At 36.1% G+C, this 20,077-nt stretch overlaps 1 protein-coding gene across 3 annotated transcripts in view; it reads right to left on the reverse strand.

Annotated features, from left to right (window-relative positions):
• UBE2K (ubiquitin conjugating enzyme E2 K) overlaps window positions 1–20,077 on the reverse strand; it is a 69,152-nt gene that overhangs the window by 42,928 nt on the left and 6,147 nt on the right. The gene's annotated exons all lie outside the window — the stretch shown is intronic.

The raw sequence follows: 20,077 nt of genomic DNA on the forward strand, positions 1-20,077 counted from the left end.
ATTATCAGAGAACTGCAAATGAAAACTACAATGAGATATCACCTTACACCTTCAGAATGGCTATAATTACCAAGACAAAAAATAACAAACGTTGGAGAGGATGTGAAGAAAAGGGAACCCTCATACACTGCTGGTGGGGATGCAAACTGCAGCCGCTATGGAAAACACTACAGACATTTCTCAAAAAAACTAAAAACAAAAATACTCTAGTACCCAGCTATCCCAATACTGGCTATTTATCCAAAGAACATGAAATCACCAATTCAAAGAAATTTACGCAACCCCATGTTCATTGTAGCATTATTCACAATAGTCAAGACATGGAAGCAACACAAGTGCGAATCAACTGATGAAGTGATTAAGAAGATGTGGTATATATATACAATGGAATACTACTCAGCTATAAAAAAGACAAAATCATCCTATTTCCAACAATGCGGATGGATCTTGAAAGTACTACATTAAGCAAAATAAGCCATACAGAGAACAAGAAACACTATGATTCTACTCATACGTGGAAGATAAATAAACACATGAATAAAGAGAACAGGTTAATGGTTACCAGATAAGAAGGGGGGATGGGAGAAAGGGGTAAAGGGGCACATATGTACGGAGACGCATAACAATTAGATTACTGGTGGTGAGCACAATGTAGTCTATACAGAAACAGATGTATAATAATGTACACCTGAAACTACACAATGTTATATGGTCACAATAGGACCTCATTAAAATAACTGGGGGAAAAAAGAAAGATAGGGCAGAAAAAGAGTAGAAGACAAAAGAGAAAGAAACAACAAGGGCAAAGAATAGAAAACAATAAAAAAAAATATGGTAGAAACAAATCCAACTATACCAATCTTAATATTAAATATAACAAAAGACAGATATTGTTGGAGCAAATATTAAAAAGATCCAACTATACGCTGTCTATAAGAAATCCACTTTAAATATAAAGACACAGATATATTAACACTAAAGGTACAGAAAACTATAAAACTCTAAGAAGAAAACATAAAAGAAAAGCTGTGTAACATTGGATGTAACAATGATTTCTTGGATACGACACCAAAAACAGAGGAATCAAAAGTAAAAATAAATTGGAGTACACCAAAATGAAAAACTTCTGTGCATCAAAGGACATAATCAACAGGGTGCAAAGGCAACCTATGGAATGGGAGAACCTATCTGCAAATTATGTAAACGTCAAAGGGTTAATATCCAGAATATGTAAAGAGCACTTAAAGTCAATAACAAAAGACAAACAACCCAATTTTAAAAATGGGCAAAGTACTGGAACAGACGTTTCTCCAGAAGATATACGAATGGTCAACAAGCACATAAAAAGATGCTTAACATCACTACGTAACTATCATCAGGGAAATGCAAATCAAAACCACAATGAGATACCACCTCACACCCATTGAGATGGCTACTATCAAAAAAACTGAAAAGAACAAATGTTGGTGAGGATGTGAAGAAATTGAAAACCTTGTGCACTGTTGGTGGGAATGTAAATGGTGCAGCCACAATGGAAAACAGTGTGTTGTCTCATGAAAAAATTGAAGACAGAATTACCATATGATCCAGCAATGCCACTTATGGGTACATACTCAAAAAAACTGAAGCACTGTCTCAAACAGATAATTTGCACATCCATGTTCATGGCAGCATTATTCAAATAGCCAAAAGGTGCAAACAACCCAAGTGTCTACTGTCAGATAAATAAACAAAACACAGTATATACATACAATGGAATACTATTCTATTCAGCCTTAAAAAGGAAAGAAATTTGACACATGCTACAACATGGATGAACCCTACAGACATCATGCTGAGTGAAACAAGCCAGTGAGAAAAAGACAAATACTGTATGATTCTACTTACAGAGACATAAAGTAAAAGGGCAGTTGCCAGGGGCTTGGGGGAGAGGACCATAGAGAGTTACTGTTTAATGGGTACAGAGTTTAAGCTTTACAAGATGCAAAAATTCTGGAGATTGGTTGAACAACAATGTGAATGGTTAAGATGGTAACTTTTACGTGTATTTTATCACAATTTTGATAAAAAGTAAAGGGACAGAGAAAAGTATGCTAATCAAACACTAATCAAAAGAAAGTTGAAGTGGTCATTTTATTTCAGACAAAGCAGACTGCAGAGAAAGGAAAACTACCAGGGATAAAGACAGGCATCACATAATGATAAAGAAGTCAATTATCTACGAAGACACTAAAAATCCTTAAAGTGTATAAGCATAGCAACACAGTTTCAAAATAAATGAGGCAAAAACAATAGAACTACACTGAGAAATAGATGAATCCACTATTATAGTCAGACTTCCAACATCCCTCTACCAGTATTTGAAAGATCCACCAGGAAAAAATCAAGGTACACAGTTGAACTGATCAACATCAACAATCAAACTGGATCTAACTGACATCTACAGACTACTTCATCCAACAGCAGCAGAATATACATTCTTCTCAAACGCACATAGAACAATCACTAGATAAACCATACTCTGGGCCATAAAATACACCTTACAAATTCAAAAGAACACATGATACAAAGCATGCTTTTAGATTACAATGGAATTAATCTAGAAATCAGTGACAGACAGATAGATGGAAAACCTCAAAATACTTGGAGACTAAACAGTATACTTCTGAATACCACAAGGGTCAAAGAAGACATCTTAAGGGAAATTTTAAAATATTCTGAACTAAATGAAAACAAAAATACAACTTATCAAAATTTGTAGGATGCAGTAAAAATAGTGCTTCAAGGGAAATTTACGTTGAATGCATATATTAGAAAACAAAAAATCCAAAATCAATAACCTAAGATTCCATCTCATAAAACTAGAAAAAGAACACATTAAACAGAGTCATGTGCCGCTTAACGATGTTTCAGTCAACGATGGATCACATATACAATGGTAGTCCCATAAGATTAGTACCATACAGCCTAGATATGTAGAAGCTACACCATTTAGGTTTGTGCGAGGACACTCTATGATGTTCGCACAACAACAAAATCAGCTAATGACACATTTCTCAGAATGTATCCTCATCATTAAGTGATGCATAACTGCACAAAGCAGGAAAAGAAAAATAATTTAAAAATTGGATCAGAAATCAATAAAACTGAAAACAGGAAATAAACAGGAAAAAATCCAACTAAACCAAAAGCTGTTTCTTTGAAACAATCAAGTAAATTGATAAACCTCTAGACAGGTTAACTAAGAAAAAAGAAGATACAAATGACTAAATAGCAGAAATGAAAGAGGGGCTGCCTCTACTAATCCCATAGACATAAAAAGGATACAGGAATATTACAAACAACTCTATGCTCACAAATTTGATAACCGAGATGAAGTGGATGGATTCCTTGAAAGACACAATCTGCCAAAACTCACACAAAGACAAAGAGACTATCCCATTAGGATTCTATCTATTAAGGAAACAGAATCAATAATTAATAACTTTCCCCCCAAAAAAGCACCAGCCCCAGATGGTGTCAATGGTGAACTCTACCAAACATTTAAGGAAGAAATTATCCCAAGTCTTGACAGTATCTTTGAGGATAGAAGCAAAGGGAATACTTCCTAACTCATTCTATAAGGCCAGCATTACCCTAATACCAAAACCAGACAAACGAATGACAAGAAAAAAAAGACGATAGACTGTTATCAGCGTCTCTGATAAACAGCAAAAATCCTCAACAAAGTATTAGGAGATCAACTCCAACAACATACAAAAAGAATTATACACCACAACCAAGTGGGACTTATCCTAGGTATACAGGGTTGGTTCAACTTTCGAAAATCAATTAATGTAAGTCATCACATCAACAGGCTAAAAAAGAAAAACCACATAATCATATTAATAGATGCAGAAAAACTATTTTACAAAATCCAACACCCATTCACAATAAAAACTCTTGGTAAACTAGGAACAGAGTGGGACTTTCCCAACTTGATAAAAATATCTACAAAAAACCCGACAGCTAACATCAGAATGGTGAGAAACTCAAAGTTGTCTCACCAAGATCAGGTAGATGATAAGGATACCCCCCTCTTCTCTCTCCTTGTCAACAACATACTGAAAGTTCTATCTAATGCAATAAGACAAGAAAAGGAAATAAAAGCTGTACAGATAAGGAAGTTTTATTTTTTCCTTCCCTATCTGTACACATTTAAAAAATAGAACTGTCTTTGTTCACAGATGACATGATCAAAGCAGAAAATCTGAAAGAAGTGACAAAATAATTCCTGGAACTGATAAGCAATTATAGCAAGGTTGCAGAATACAAGGCTATTATACAGGTCAATCGCCTTCCTATATACCAACAATGAACAAATGGAATTTGAAATTAAAAACACAATACCATTTACATTAGCACCAAAAAGAGAGAAATACTTAGGTATAAATTTAACAAAATAAGTATAAGAACTGTATGAGGAAAACTACAAAACTCTGATGAATATCAAAGAACTAAAAAAAAAATGGAGGCCTGACTACCCAACTTCAAGACTATAAAGCTACAGTAATCAAGACGATTTGGGGGGTGGACCCTGTGGCCAAGTGGCTGGGTTCCCGTGCTCGGCTTCGGCTGCCCAGGGTTTCGCTGGTTCAGATCTTGGGCGTGGACATGGCATTGCTTGTCAGGCCACGTTGAGGTGGAGTCCCACATGCCACAGCTAGAAGGACCCTCAGCTAAAATATACAACTATGCACCAGGGGGTTTGGGGAGAAAAAGAAAACATCTTTAAAAAAAAAAAGAGACAATTTGGTATTGGCCAAAGAATAGACTGATCAATGGAACAGAATAGACAGCCCAGAAATAGACCCATATAAATATAGTCAATTGATCTTTGACAAAGGAGCAAAGGCAATACAATGGAGCAAAAATAGTCTTTTCAACAAATAGTGCTGAGACAACTAGATTTATACATGCCAAAAAAAAAAAAAAGAAGAATGTAGACACAGACCCTACACCCTTCAGAAAAATTAACTCAAAACAGATCACAGACCTAAATGTAAAATACAAAAGTATAAAATTCCTAGATGACAACACAGGGGAGAACCTAGATAACCTGGGGTATGGCTATGACTTTTTAGATATAACACCAAAGACACAATCCATGAAAGAACTAATTGATAAGTAAGACTTTATTAAAATAAAAAATTGTTCTGTGAAAGACAATGCCAAGAGAATGAAAACAAGCCAGACTGGGAGAAAATATCTGCAAAAGACATATCTGATAAAGGACTGCAATAAAAAATACACTGGAGGACTGGCACAGATGTTGGCTCAGGGCCAATCTTCCTCAAGTTTTAAAACACAACAGTAAGAAAACAACCCAATTAAAAGATGGGCCAAAGACCTTAACAGACACCTCACCAAAGAACATACAGAGATGGCAAATAAGCAGATGAAAAGATGCTCCACATCATATGATATTGGGGAAATGCAAACTAAAACAAGATACCAATATATACCTATGAGAATGGCCAAAATCTGGAAGACTGACAAGACCAAATGCTGACGAGGATGTGGAGCAACAGGAACTCTTGCTCACTGATGGTGGAAACACAAAATTATACAGCCACTTTGGAAGACAGTTTGGCAGTTTCTCATAAAACTAAACATACTCTTACCATACGATCCAGCAAGCACACTCCTTAGTATTTACTCAAAGGAGTCCAAAACTTATGTCCACAGAAAAATCTGTAAATGTATGTTTACAGCTGCTTTATTTATGACTGCCAAAACTTGGAAGCAACAAGATATCCTTCAGTAGGTGAATGGATGATAAATAAACCGTGGTACATCAAGACAATGGAATATTATCCAGCAACAAAAAATAGCTATCAAGCCATGAAGAGATAGTAATATGCATTTAAGTTTCCTCCCTAAGTGAAAGAAGCTGATCTGAAAAGGTTACATACTGTGTGAGTCTAACTATATGACATTATGGAAAAGGAAAATATGGAGACAGTAAAAAGATCAGTTTGTGCCTCGGGTTGGGGGATGGTGAGTAGGCAGAGCAGAGAGGACTTTTAGGGCAGTGAAAATACTCTATATGATACCATGATGATGAATACATGTCATTATACATTTGTCCAAATCTACAGAATAAACACCACCAAGAGGGAACCCTAAGGTAAGTTATAAACTTTGGGTGACTATGATGTATCAATGCAGGTGCATCAACTGTAATTAATCTACCTATATGCTGGTAGGGGATGTTGATAATGGGGGAGGCTATGTATGTGTGGGGGCAGGAAGTATGGGAAACCTCTCTACCCTCCTCTCAATTTTGTGGTAGACCTAAGACTGTTGTAAAAAAAAAAAAAATCTTTTGGGGCTGGCTTGGTGGTGTAGTGGTTAGGTTTGTGCACTCCAATTTGGTGGCCTGAGGTTCGCAGGTTTGGAGCCTGGGCGTGGACCTGTGCACCTCTCATCAAGCCAGGCTGAGGCAGCATCCCACATGTAAAGTGGAGGAGGACTGGCACAGATGTTGGCTCAGGGCCAATCTTCCAAGTGTTCAGAAGAAAAAACAGGACATGGGGCTGGCCCCATGGCTGAGTGGTTGAGTTTGTGCACTCCCCATCGGCGGCCCAGGGATTTGTCAGTTTGGATACTGGGCGCAGACCAGCTCATCAAGCCAGGCTGAGGCAGCGTCCCACAGTTCAGAACTAAAAGAAAGGATCTACAACTAGAATATATAACTATGTACTGGGGGACTTTGGGGAGAAGGAAAAAAACAGGACACCATATTTATACTATAATTATAACTACACAAAATAAATTTGAAGAATAAAAATTAGAAAGGAGATTATGAAAATGCAAGAAAGCTTTTGCATGTCTTTAAAACAACCGGAGAAATGTGAATACGGACTTTATTACATGACACCAAGGAGTTTTAGTGAATTTTGTTAGATGTAATAATGATGGTACTTTTGCATAAGAAAATATTTTTTAAGAGATTCACATGTACTGAGAATACAAAAGACATTTATATGTGAGGTTAAAGAGACAAGATATGATTTAACATTCCTGAGTAAAGAAAATGCCAAGATGAAAATTATCCTTTGGCCACTAAAATATTTTCAAGATCTGGAGGATCCGAAATTATTCACCAATCAATTACCATATCTACAGACACAAGAGAGGCGTGAAATAAGTTTTCAAAGGACAAGTATATTACAATACTGACAACTACCTAATGATATTAATATATCTAAACAACTAAAAGTTTAATTACTTCAGAGAAATAAAATGCATTCTGTTAACATAAAGTTACCTTACAACTTGTTTTTATAGAAACAAAGAGTTTACGGGAAGAACAAAAATGAAGATAGGGGCCAGCCCCGTGGCTGAGTGGTTAAGTTCGCGCACGCTGCTTTGGTGGCCCAGGGTTTCGCCGGTTCAGCTCCTGGGTGCAGACACAGCACTGCTCATCAGGCCACGCTGAGGTGGCGTCCCACATACCACAACTAGAAGGAACCACAACTAAAATATACAACTATGTACTGGGGGAATTAGGGGAGAAAAAGCAGGTAAAAAAAGAGGATTGGCAACAGTTGTTAGCTCAGGTGCCAATCTTTAAAAAAAAAAAGAAGATAGAATGAAAGAAGCACAAAGTTACCAATTTCAACAATAAATTTACGTGTCACTGAACTCTTCAAATGTGTCACTACATATACTAAAAACAAAGTCAAGTAATCATTCCATACAAGGAATACACACTTAAGTCTAAAAAACAAGAATTGGTAATAACTCAACAAGTCTGAGGAGAAGAATAGCTTTCATATTTCATATCTTCTAAAAAGCACTGATTTCATATCTTCTAAAAAAGCACTGAGAAACAACAAGCACATCAAAAATACTATAATACCTTGGCTAACATCAGAAAAACAAGCAGAAATACAAAAGGTAAACATAATTTTAACCAAAGACGTCAACATTTCTTTATAAAATGAACAAATAACCAATGAATTAATAAGCAATGTATTAATTAATACAACAGAAAAGCTTGCAGGTACACTAAGATAATTTAAAAGGACAGCTCATCAAACACTTCTCTTTTTTTTGAGGAAGATTAGCCCTGAACTAACATCTGCTGCCCACCCTCCTCTTTTTGCTGAGGAAGACTGGCCCTGAGCTAACATCTGTGCCCATCTTCCCCTACTTTATATGTGGGACGGCTACCACAGCATGGCCTGCCAAGTGGTGCCATGTCTGCACCCAGGATCCAAACCGGTGAACCCCAGGCCACCAAAGTAGAACATGCAACGTGCACACTTAACCACCGCGCCACAGGGCCAGCCCCAAACATATACATTTTCGCAAAATAAGTGAGCATCTCCTAGGGGAATACAAAATTACTTTGTAAATAAAATGGGCAACAAAACATGTCCATACCATAGGGTAATTAAAAAAAAGAAGAGGGAAGTCAGTATATGGCCATATAAAAATACTCAAGTAATTTGTTCAGAAATAGCATAATAAAACATTACAAAATCAAAACTAAAAATTTATTTTTGATATATATTTTTAATTTTTATTAATCAAAGTTAATGACAATTTCCTGTCAAAATCTAAACGACTCTAGGGGCCGGCCCCGTGGCCGAGTGGTTAGGTTCATGTGCTCCCCTTCAGTGGCCCAGGGTTTCACCGGTTTGGATCCTGGGCGTGGACATGGCACCACTCATCAGGCCACGCTGAGGTGGCATCCCTCATGCCACAACTAGAAGGACCCACAACTAAAAAATAAATGCAACTATGTGCCGGAGGGCTTTGGGGAGAAAAAGGAAAAATAAAAATCTTGGAAAAAAAAAATCTAAATGATTCAAACTCATTTCTTACAAACTCATTGCATGCCAAAAGGCTGTTCTTAGATCTCTTTGTTCACAAGTTTTGTGATACTGCAAAAACTTTCCTTTACAACTACTATCATCAGACAGAGCTAAAATACTTTTAGTGTGGCTGTTGTCTTGTTTGTATTTATGAAAATTCATAACCTGAAAGTTCCTATATTTTCTAAATATATAAATGCATAGAAAAAGTTGTTAAAGGTTCTCTCTGGAAGAGAGTATTAGGATTGAGAGGAGAAAGAAAAGGGCGGATGGGTGTCAAAAACTTTTACTCTGTATATTCCTATATTTGGAAATTTTTAACAATGAGACTCTGTATCCTTAAGTAATTTAAAACAACTTTTTTTTAATCTTCCAACTTCCTATATCACCTAAGAAAATTTAAGAAGGAATTTAAAAGGGTACAAAGTACTGAAAGCAAAAAAAAAGAAAGAATTAATTAATAAAACTAAAGAACTGAAACAAACAAAAGGTAAGAAAAGCAATGGAACCAGTGACCCACTGTAATAAAATTAAAGAAAATAAAATAGAAAAGTCATCATGGGCTCAACTGACAAAAAACAGAGAATAAGCAAATTAAAGGCAGGAAAAAGAAAATCTAAAAATGAGGTACATGGTACCCTCTATTTACTCCTCATTAAAAACAGATCATAAATAATAAATGTAATGTATTATGAGATTTGTGTGTGTGTGTGTGTGTGTGTGTGTGTGTGAGAGGAAGATTGGCCCTGAACTATTATCTGTTACCAACCTTCCTCCTTTTCGCTTGAGGAAGATTCTTCCTGAGCTAACATCTGAGCCAGTCTTCCTCTACTTTGTATAAGGGACGCTGCCACAGCATGGCTTGATGAGTGGTGGGTAGGTCTGCACCCAGTATCCGAACCTGCAAACCCCAGGCTGCTGAAGCAGAGCTTGCAAACTCAACCACTCTGCCACCGGGCCAGCCCCAAGAGATTTTTTTACAACACCTAAACTGACAAAAATTTTTAACATGAACACAACATTAAGACAGAAAAAGAAAAATCCACAAAAAATGTCTTTTAGCAATCACTCTCTAAAAAGCCACCTGGGGGGGCCCACCCTATCGCCAAGTAGTTAAAGTTCCGCACATTCCACTTCAGCAGCCCAGGTTTTGTGGGTTCCGATCCTAGGTGTGGATCTACTCCACTCATCAGCCATACTGTGGAAGCATGCCACATACAAAGCAGAGGAAGACTGGCACAGATGTTAACTCAGGGCTAATCTTCCTCAAGTAAAAAAGAGGAGGATTGGCAACAGACGTTAGCTCACAGCAAATCTCCCTCACAATAAAATAAATAAATAAATAAGCCACCTCTTATATATCCCAACTTACAAAGAATAATTCCATACTGTTTCAAAACAATAAAAGGGATAGAATTATTATAAACACATTTTATAAGCAAATATGGCTTTGATTCCCCAAACTTACCCAGCACATTCTGAATAGAGGCTAGTCTCACTAAAAAGATACACAATTCTAAACAAAATTCTGGTTAACATACTATAACAAATCTAAACTATTCACTATGACCAAGAGGGGTTTATTTCAAGAATTTAAGAATGATTTAATTCTATAAAAACTTTTATCAAAATATATATTCGGAAATGTCTTAATTTGACAAATACAGGTCTTAATTTGACAAAGAACATGTATCTAAAATTGAGACAAAACTATATTTTCCTTAAAAAAGGAAAAAGATAAGAATATCGGCCATCACTGCTACCACTTAATCCTTCCACCTAAAGATAAACTTCTATAAAATCTAACAAAGACAAATGTATTTTTCATAAATGTTATTTTAACCACAAGAATTTCAAACAGGGATAAATCTCAAATTACTTCTAAACCTGAGGCTTGAAGTCCTCAGCATCCAGAACCGTAAGAAAATTAACTTCTACTGTTTATGCCACCCAGTCTGTGGTATTTTGTTATGGCAGCCTGGGCTGACTAAGACATCCACACACTGATAATGATAATAAAAGAGAAAGGGGAAAATCATCTGTCACCATTGGAGATGACTATTACACCAGTTGATGATAGAACGCTCTCCTGTTTAGGAGAATTCCAGCTAAGTAAATGTAAAGTTGACAATTAGGAAAATCAACTTTCTGCAACCCCTAATGAAATAACTGATTCAGGCAAGGATCATGGTGGATGATGATCTTTATCAGGTGAAAGGACGTTGGAGAAGTGGAGAATAAGATACCAAAGTATTAACTCACAATTTACTTGCTAATTGCAAAAGGAATAAAACATACCTTTACCAAGAGATCTTGTAGCTCCCATCTTAATCAAGCAATTAAACAAATGATCTAGCATAATTAACAGTGAAACAACCTGATATTTCACATCTATAAAGAGGATTCAATATCAAGTCTACAACATCACACTTGGAGTATTTTTGCCAAAAATGTTTAACCTGAATCTAGTCAAAACCATACATCTAAACTTTCAGTTTATAAGAAATAGAAGTCAGGCGCCGGCCCCATGGCTGAGTGGTTAAGTTCACGCACTCCACTTCAGCGGTACAGGGTTTCACAGGTTCGAATCCTGGGTGCGGACATGGCAGTGCTCGTCAAGCCATGCTGGGGCGGCGTCCCACATGCCACAACTGGAAGGACTCACAACTAAAAATGCACAACTATGTACCGGGGGGCTTTGGGGAGAAAAAGGAAAAATAAAATATTAGGGGAAAAAAAGAAATATAAGTTAAAGCACTACTATGAGGAATTCTCTAGGATTTTCGGCACTAATGAGACAGTGAGGAAAAAAAGAAGGGCGGGTGTGAGAGAACCACTGTAACTTTTAAAAGACTAAAAATTACATTTACATGCAATTTGTAAACCTTAAGTGGAGCCTGCTTTGAAAAAAGAAAACAAAAGAAAAAAGCTATAAAAGACATTTTTAGTTAACTGGAGAAATATGTGTATTAGACATTAAGGAATTAACAATTTTCTTAGGTAGGATAATCATACATAGGTTATGTAAAAGAATGTTATCTTTAGGAGAAGGATGCCCAAGATTTTCATAGTGAATTACTTTTATAATAGCAATATTAACAATTACTGAATGTAGGTAGTAGAGACACAAGTATACTGTTCTTTCAACTTTTCCTTTGAAAACTTTCTGAAAAAATTAAATAAAAGGAACAGATAAAATGGGACAGTTAATTTTTTTATTTGACTTTCTTTTAAAAAAATACCCCAGTGGCCTAGTGGTTAAGTTCAGTATACTCCACTTTGGCGGCCTGGGTTCAGTTCCCGGGCACAGACCTACACGACTCGTCTGTCAGTGGCCATGCTTGGCAGCAGCTCACATACAAAAAGAGGAAAATTGGCAGCAGACGTTAGCTCAGGGCGAATCTTCCTCAGCAAAAAAAAAAAAAAAAAAAAAGATTGTATTAGTGGTGAAAATATGATGAAACAGGCTGTCTCATGCAGTGCCACTGCTAGAGTAATTTCCAACAACCTTTCTAGAAAGCACTTTGATCACAAGAACATGAAAAGTTCAGACACTATGACCCATAACTTTTTTCCAGAAATCTATCTTAAAGAAATAAACTCAGATAAAAATTATTATGTAAAGATAATTCCAATCAGTATATATGTAGTGGGGAAAAAACAGAAACTTACAAGTGTTCAACAAAAGAATGGTTTAGTCAGGTAATACTAAATATTAAATATATAAATACTACTTAATTTAATTTTAATATTTAAAAGAACTTTAAAAGAATATTTAATGCCATGAAGAAAACACAAGCTATATTAAGAGAAAAAAGATACAAAACCGTATACATACTAAGATCTTTATTTGGTAAAAAGAAAAAAAGAATGCTAATATCAAAAGCTATCTGTGGTTGATGAGAGAACGTTGCTTACATTTGTCATCTTTGCACATTTCTTCCAAATTTTCATAGAAGACCAAGACGACAAGAACTGTCTGTGTTCCTGATAAACAGTAGTAGTAAGCTCTTATCCCCATGGTTATACCCTTGATTTTGTCATTACTCAAAACTGCACCTTTTCCGAAATCCATTTCCAGTTTCTCAGATTCTCAACTTCCTCAGATTAAATTCACTTTAGTACTCCAAACCCAGCTGTTAGCTGGCTTCATCGAAACATCAACACTTTTCTTCATTATCAATCACCTCTAACGACCTCACTTCCCTCCTTAACCAGTTTAGATTCCACGGGCATTCATTATAATCACTCCCTTGCAAATACTCTTGACAACTTTGATGCTTTTCTTCCTTCAATGTACTCACATGGCAAAGCCCCAATGCTAAACTCATTCCCCAATTAACTAAAAAAAAAATCTATCTTCCTGTGTCTGGCCCAAGCAACATTGCTGGGGAAAAAACACAACCATCACTAATTGGTCTCACGTTCAAGTGAAGACAACAAATCCCAATGGAAACAGCATTGCCCCAAGTGTCTCTGCTCCTATTAAAGATTAACCCTTCCACTTACACTAGGAATACCACCCCTCTGTTCTTCCCAAGGACTCTGGACCTTCAACTCCACCTCTCTCTAGCATAATCAATTTTTCCCATCCATCAACACACAAACGTACTCTAATACCCAACAGAAAATTTTTAAAAGATCTCTGAAGCCATTTTCTTTTCCAGCTCCCCCTCTTCTCTATTCCTCTATCAAAGCACAATTCCTTTAAAAAGTTGACCATAGTTGCCAGTTCCTCACCTAACTTCCTTTTAGCAACCCACCTGAATCAACAATCATCTTCACCATTTCAATGAAAATATTCTAGCCAAGGTCACTAATGATTACCACACTGCAAGTTCAATGGTCATTTCTTTCATTCAGCAGCATGACAAAGTTGACCACTTTCTCTTCTTGGAACTCGTCTTCTCTTGGCTTCAATGACACCACACTCTCCTTGTTTTCCTAATAGATCACTAATAGCTCCCTCTCCTTATCCTTTGCTGGTTCTCATCTGCTCAACTTTAAAATGTGCTAGGGACTCAGGACTTTGCCCTAGGCCCCCTCCTTTTCAAACCAAACTCTCCTAGAGCTAAGTCACTCAGTCTAAACTTTAAATAGACAATCTATGATGCCCAAATCTCTCTCCACATCTGAACTCCAGACTCACAATATTTAATTGTTTATTTCCCCACCTTAAAACCTAACAAGAACAAAGGAAAACTCTTAATCTTCCTTGACATCCCCAATGTGCTCCTCCTGCTCTTTCCCACCTCAGAAATTAGCACCACCATCTAACTAGTTGCTAAAGACAAAAATCTAAATGTTTTTTCCAGCTTTTTCACTTTTCCTCTGTAGCATCAGCAGGCTTTGGTGACTCCACCTTTAAAACATATTAAAAAAACTTCTACTTCTCTTCAGTCCCCTATTCAATCCTAACCCCAAACTATAATCATCTATTGCCTAGGCTATCTAGAAAGGCTTCCCAAATGATCTTCCTGAATTCATTCCTACCTCCCCACTGCCACACGGCAAGCTGCCTAACCAATTTCCTTTCTCTTTCTTCCTTACTAACAAAATCCTGATTTTAATTGGGGAACAATGTGCTCAGCTACAAAATACATTTCCTAGCCACCCTTAAACCAAGCACAGATTATGACAATCCTGGATAAAAAAATAAAAACAGAGCTCACTGAATGAGGCTTCTCAGAAAGTTCTGTAAAGGGAGTGAACTCAGTTGGCATGTGCCTTATGCCTTTCCCTTTCTGAAATTCAGACATGTTGTCTGGACCTCTAATAGCCATTTTGAGAATTTAAGGACAAGGGTCAAACTCTTAAGAACGGCAAATTGAAAGAAGTAGTCTATTAACATCGTAAAGCTGCTACCCAAGCAAATCTGGGATACTGCCCGTCAGACTTTTCCCATTTGTTTAAACCCCCACTACCATTTCTTTTGGTACGTCCAGCCAAACTCAACCCCTAACTTCTAAATTCTCTTCCCTTACATCTTCAATCTCAATTCATTCTCTAAACAACATCCAAAGTGGTCTTTTAAAAACAAAAATTTTGTCCTTTGCTTTCAACCCTCAAGTGGCTTCCAGAGTAATTTAAAATCCAAGCTCCTTACTTTGGACTTAGGAAGTTTTATGTGGTTGGCTCCTGCTTAGATCTCCAACTTCATCCTGCAGCATTCTCCCCCTTTACCCACAATACTCCAGCCACAATAACCTACTTTTGGTTGTTTAAACATAGCAAATTCATTCCTACTTTAGGGCCTTTACATTAACTGTTTCTTCTAATCTGGAATGTTCTTCCTCTATAGAGATGGCTTTATCATTCAGATCTCAATTTAAGTCTAAAATCCTAGGAAAGGCCTTTTCTGAACACTCAGTCAAAAACAACCAATTATTTTCATGTGTACAATATTATTCTGTTTCTCTGCATTGCATTTATCACTTGTTTATTTGTCTGTCTTCCCTTGCCCCAACTCATCATTATATCCCCAGCACATATCATGGTGCCTAGCATAGAAGGAGCCCTCAACCATTTGTTAAATAAATTAAAGAGCCCTTGGTACTGATGATACAAAGATGGATGAACCATGATGCCTACTCTTGAGGAGCTCAGATCTAGTAGGGAAAAACAGCTTCAAATGACTAAAAAATATTAAAAATTACAGATTTGGGTTTACAGTTACATGGGAATTATATTCAAAGCTCTTATATGTACAAAGAAAAAACAATGGATGGAAATAACAAAATTAAGATGTATCTCTGTATATTTGAAATATTTCATAGACAAAAACATTTTAAAGAAAAAAATTATCCCTGAGGGTGGGATTACAGATAATTTTTACTTTAATATAGTTTCCTGTATTCTCCAAAATTCAACAGTAAGTGAACATGTTACTTTTATTTTTCTAATTTTTTTAAAGATTAGCACCTGAGCTAACATCTGTTGCCAATCTTTTTTTTTTCCCTCCTTCTCCCCAAAGAACCCCAGTACATAGTTGTATATTCTAGTTGTAGATTCTTCTGGGTGTGCTACGTGGGACGCCGCCTCAGCATGGCCTGATGAGCGGTGCCATGTCCGCGCCCAGGATCCACACTGGCGAAACCCCAGCCCACTGAAGCAAAGCATGCGAACTTAACCACTCGGCCATGGGGCCGGCCCCCATTTCTAACTTTTATATTCACAGAAATTGGCTATTTATTTAAAAAGGAAAAGCAATTAAATGGTTCTACATTCTTGACTATATAATGATTACTAGCTTTCTATTTGCATCTAAGAGTTGATCATCCTAATGTATGACTGACTAAATTCCAATTTATCAACCCAAGAATCAGTTTAAGGGTTATCCCCAAGGAACTCTTTCCCTCAGGTCAGGTTACTCCACCCCCACAGTTCTTACTTAAAGTCAACACACGCATATAATTAGCCGTTCAATGTCTCACTGCCTTACCAGATCATAATTTATTTTATAACAGCACAGACCATGTCTATCTTATTAACAACACAGGTGGCATTCAATAAATATTTGTTGAATAAATTAAGAAAAATATAGAATTAAACTAAATAGTTAAACCATAGGGATCCAGATGACGTCACATATAATATTAAACAGACGCCTCTTGAGATCTTGAAAGGGGAAAACTACAAAATAAACCAAAAGGAGTCCCTTCCCACCATCTTATTTCCCAGTTTTTGGCTTGGACATTATATTCATCCCAACTGAGGACTTGACTGATTTATCAACACCTACATGGAACAAGAACACCAACTTCACATGGAGCCTACCTTTATCAACACATTCAACTCTTCCTAGTCCCAGAAGCAGGACAAAAGGTATTACTGTCATAGTGGTTGGAGGTGAGCTCCCTGGAGCTTAAGAAAATCCTTAAACTCATTCAGGAAGACAAGTGCCTCTCGCTTGCCAATCAATGTGCCAAGCAATGGAGAACTGAAAATCAGTAAAATAGGTCTCTACCCTCACTTACAGTTCCTATGGACAGATGGAGATAAAGCACCTAAGTAAACCCTAAGGATATAATCAAAGTATGGTCAAGCCCACAGATATAAAAAAATGTCTGACATATATAACCACCTAAAATCTCATCCAAACACCCGATGACCTAGTAATACCACTTTCAGATATACACCCAAAATCCTTCACATGTGCACCAGCAAGAAACTGAAGTAATCAAATGTCCAATAGACAAATGCATAAACTGCAATATATTCTATATAAATTTTTTTTTAATGAAGTAACTACTACAGAATGATTTAAGAAAAACGAAGCACAAATGTTTTATTATCACTGCTGATACAATATGGTAGAGATAAAAGCTTGAGCACAGAAGTTAAGGAATGAATTAACTTTTAAGAACCAAATATAGAAGAATATCTTTATGATAATCAAAAAGCACACCATACAGGAAAAGATAGAAAAATGTGGCTACTTTAAGATTAAACTTCAGCAAGACAAAAGATACGACAAAGTTAAATTAAACAAGCAAGTCGTAAAAGGACAAACAATGTATAATAGAGTAGTCAAATTGAGAGACAGAAGTAGAATGATGATTGACAGGAGCTGGGCATGGGAGAAGTACGGAGTTAGTGTTTATAGGTTTTACAAGATGAAAAGAGTTTTACAAGACGAAAAGAGTTCTAGAGATAGATGGTGGTAATGGTTACAAAACAATGTGAATGTACTTAATGTCACTGAAATTGTACACTTAAAAATATACAACACGGTAAGTTTTATGGTATGTGTATTTTACCACAATTTCAAAAAAAGAGCATAAAATAAGACAAAGTTAAAAATCAAGCCACATAACGTAAGCAGACAAAATTATGTAAATACATAAAGAATTCCTATAAATCAATAAGAAAAATACAAACCATCCAAATTTTTAAAAGTGGGTAAGGAATGCAAACACTAAATTCACAAAAGAAAGCCTAATGGCCAATAAACACAAAAATATGCTTAATATCTCCACTGACCAGGGAAATAAAAATTAAATAAGCTACCATTTCACATCCATCAGACTGACAAACATCTAAGTCTTACAAACATCAAGTCACTAGAACTCTTAAACACTGCTACTGGAAGTGTCAACTGATACAATCATCAGGAGAACAATGAAGCAATGTCCAGTCATGCAGAAGATGCAAACACACTCAGAAACTACAATTCCACTTCCTAGAAAAACTCTTATGTGCCCAAGAAAACATTCATAATAATGTTCAATGCATCCTTTTTTTATAATAGCTAAAAGTTGAAACTACATACCATCAGTAGGATGAATTAAAAAAACCTGTGACATGGAATACTATATAGTTTAAATTAAAGAAATAGAGCAATACGCATTGTCACAATGCATAAATCTCAATAAAACAATGCTGAGAAGAAAAGTTGCAGGAAATGTAGAATATTATAATCATCTATGAAGTTTTTTAAATAAAGTTTTAAAACACTGCAAAGTGTTTTAACACTCAAAATACTATGTTTATGTTTATCAATGGTAAAACCAAAAATATGAATGAGAAGGATATATACCAACTTCAGCATAGTGGTTACTTCCAAGAAAGGAGGAGAAGAGAAAAGGGAAAAGTTGCAAAGTGAGCTTTGTCTGTATGTTTTGTTTTATTTCTTGGGGGAGGGGACTTAACCCAGTATGAGAGGGGTAAGATCTGTTAAATCTGGACCATGGATATAAAGGTGCTCCTATATTATTTTCTAAACTAAGTGTAAAATATTTCATAATTTTCAAAAAAATCTTTAAAAATAACGAACAGGAAGCAAGCAGCAGATATAATTGTACACTATTCTTTCCACCATGATCTGCAAATGTTTTGGAGTCAAGAGACCTAGTTTCAAACTCCTCTTCCATCAACAAGTTACTTGATATGAGAAACAAAGTTAATTTCTTCAGAGTTGCAACTTTCTAATCTGTAATAAAATAGAATAACATCAATCTCATAAGGCTGCCATATATATAAAATGTCAGTAGGCATTCAACTATAGGTAATTAATACTTTAAATTTGCCATAGAAGCAAAGAACTAAAGAGAGGGAAAGCACACAGTTTTGAATGAAATGAAGTTCATTTCTCACCTTTTCAGAATTACATAAATGAACACCATGGATGTCAGATGGATGTGACCCACGACTTTCTAGCTTCCAAGATACAATTTTAAAATAAATTTTACAAAGGGATTTAAGATTACTTTACATGTCATAGGATTAGAATCTGGATTCCTTGGTCCAGTTCAAGGAGATCAGAGCCATTTCAAGAAATCCAAAATAACCCATAACTCTATTATTATCTGAAAGGCTTCCAAATAATTTACTTTTTTCACTTAGAAAGGTCACATTTTAACACAAACTTTTCTCCAACTTATCTTTGTCTCCTAAAGAAATGATTAACCAACACCTTGAGAACAAGGCCCACATGTCTTCTTTTGTATTCCCTTTGGCCACCAGTCCCACGGGTTGTTTGCACACAGATGACAAAGAAACATCATCAGAAGCACTAAAGCCCCTCATCTTACGTCTTTTCTTCAGGCAAATTCACACATAGCTATCACTAAACCACTGAAGGAAACCTTTAGGATTCAAGAACAATAAGCAGAATATGAAAGTGTAGTTAATTTTGATATCCTAACAGCTATACATTTACTAAATGTTTAATACGTCCCAGGCATTGCTCTAAGTACTGTAAAGATTCTCTTAATCTTCTACATTTTCAGATAAGAAAACTGAGATAGAGTCAGTGCTGCAGGTGTTAAACAGAAAAAAGCCAGTACTCAAAGCAAATCTAATTGCCAAGTCCACATTCTTAATCACTAAGTTACTGTACTATGCTTAAGGAGTTAAATATCTCTGCCTCCTGGTAAATTTAAGTTCTCACACCAAGAAAGAAAAGCAAAATACCACTTAAAAACAACAATCAACATGAAACTGTCACAAATTGTACTTAAAAGTTTTATTAGCATTCAGCTTTTATAGTATCATTTATGAGAAAGATAGCCCCATAACGCAACCATATACAATGGTTGGAGAGTCCAGGAATGCAAAAAGCCTGGGTTCATCATTAACCAGATCTGTGTCACTGAGCAACAACTAATCTCTCCAGGCCTCAGTTTCTTGATTTTTAAGATGAGGAGTTTGGCCTAGATCTAAGGTCTCTTTCAACTCTAATATTCAATGCATTTTAACACATTTTCTAA

This window comes from Equus caballus, chromosome 3 (assembly GCF_041296265.1).
Source record: "Equus caballus isolate H_3958 breed thoroughbred chromosome 3, TB-T2T, whole genome shotgun sequence".
In the NCBI taxonomy this organism is placed as follows: Eukaryota; Metazoa; Chordata; class Mammalia; order Perissodactyla; family Equidae; genus Equus; species Equus caballus.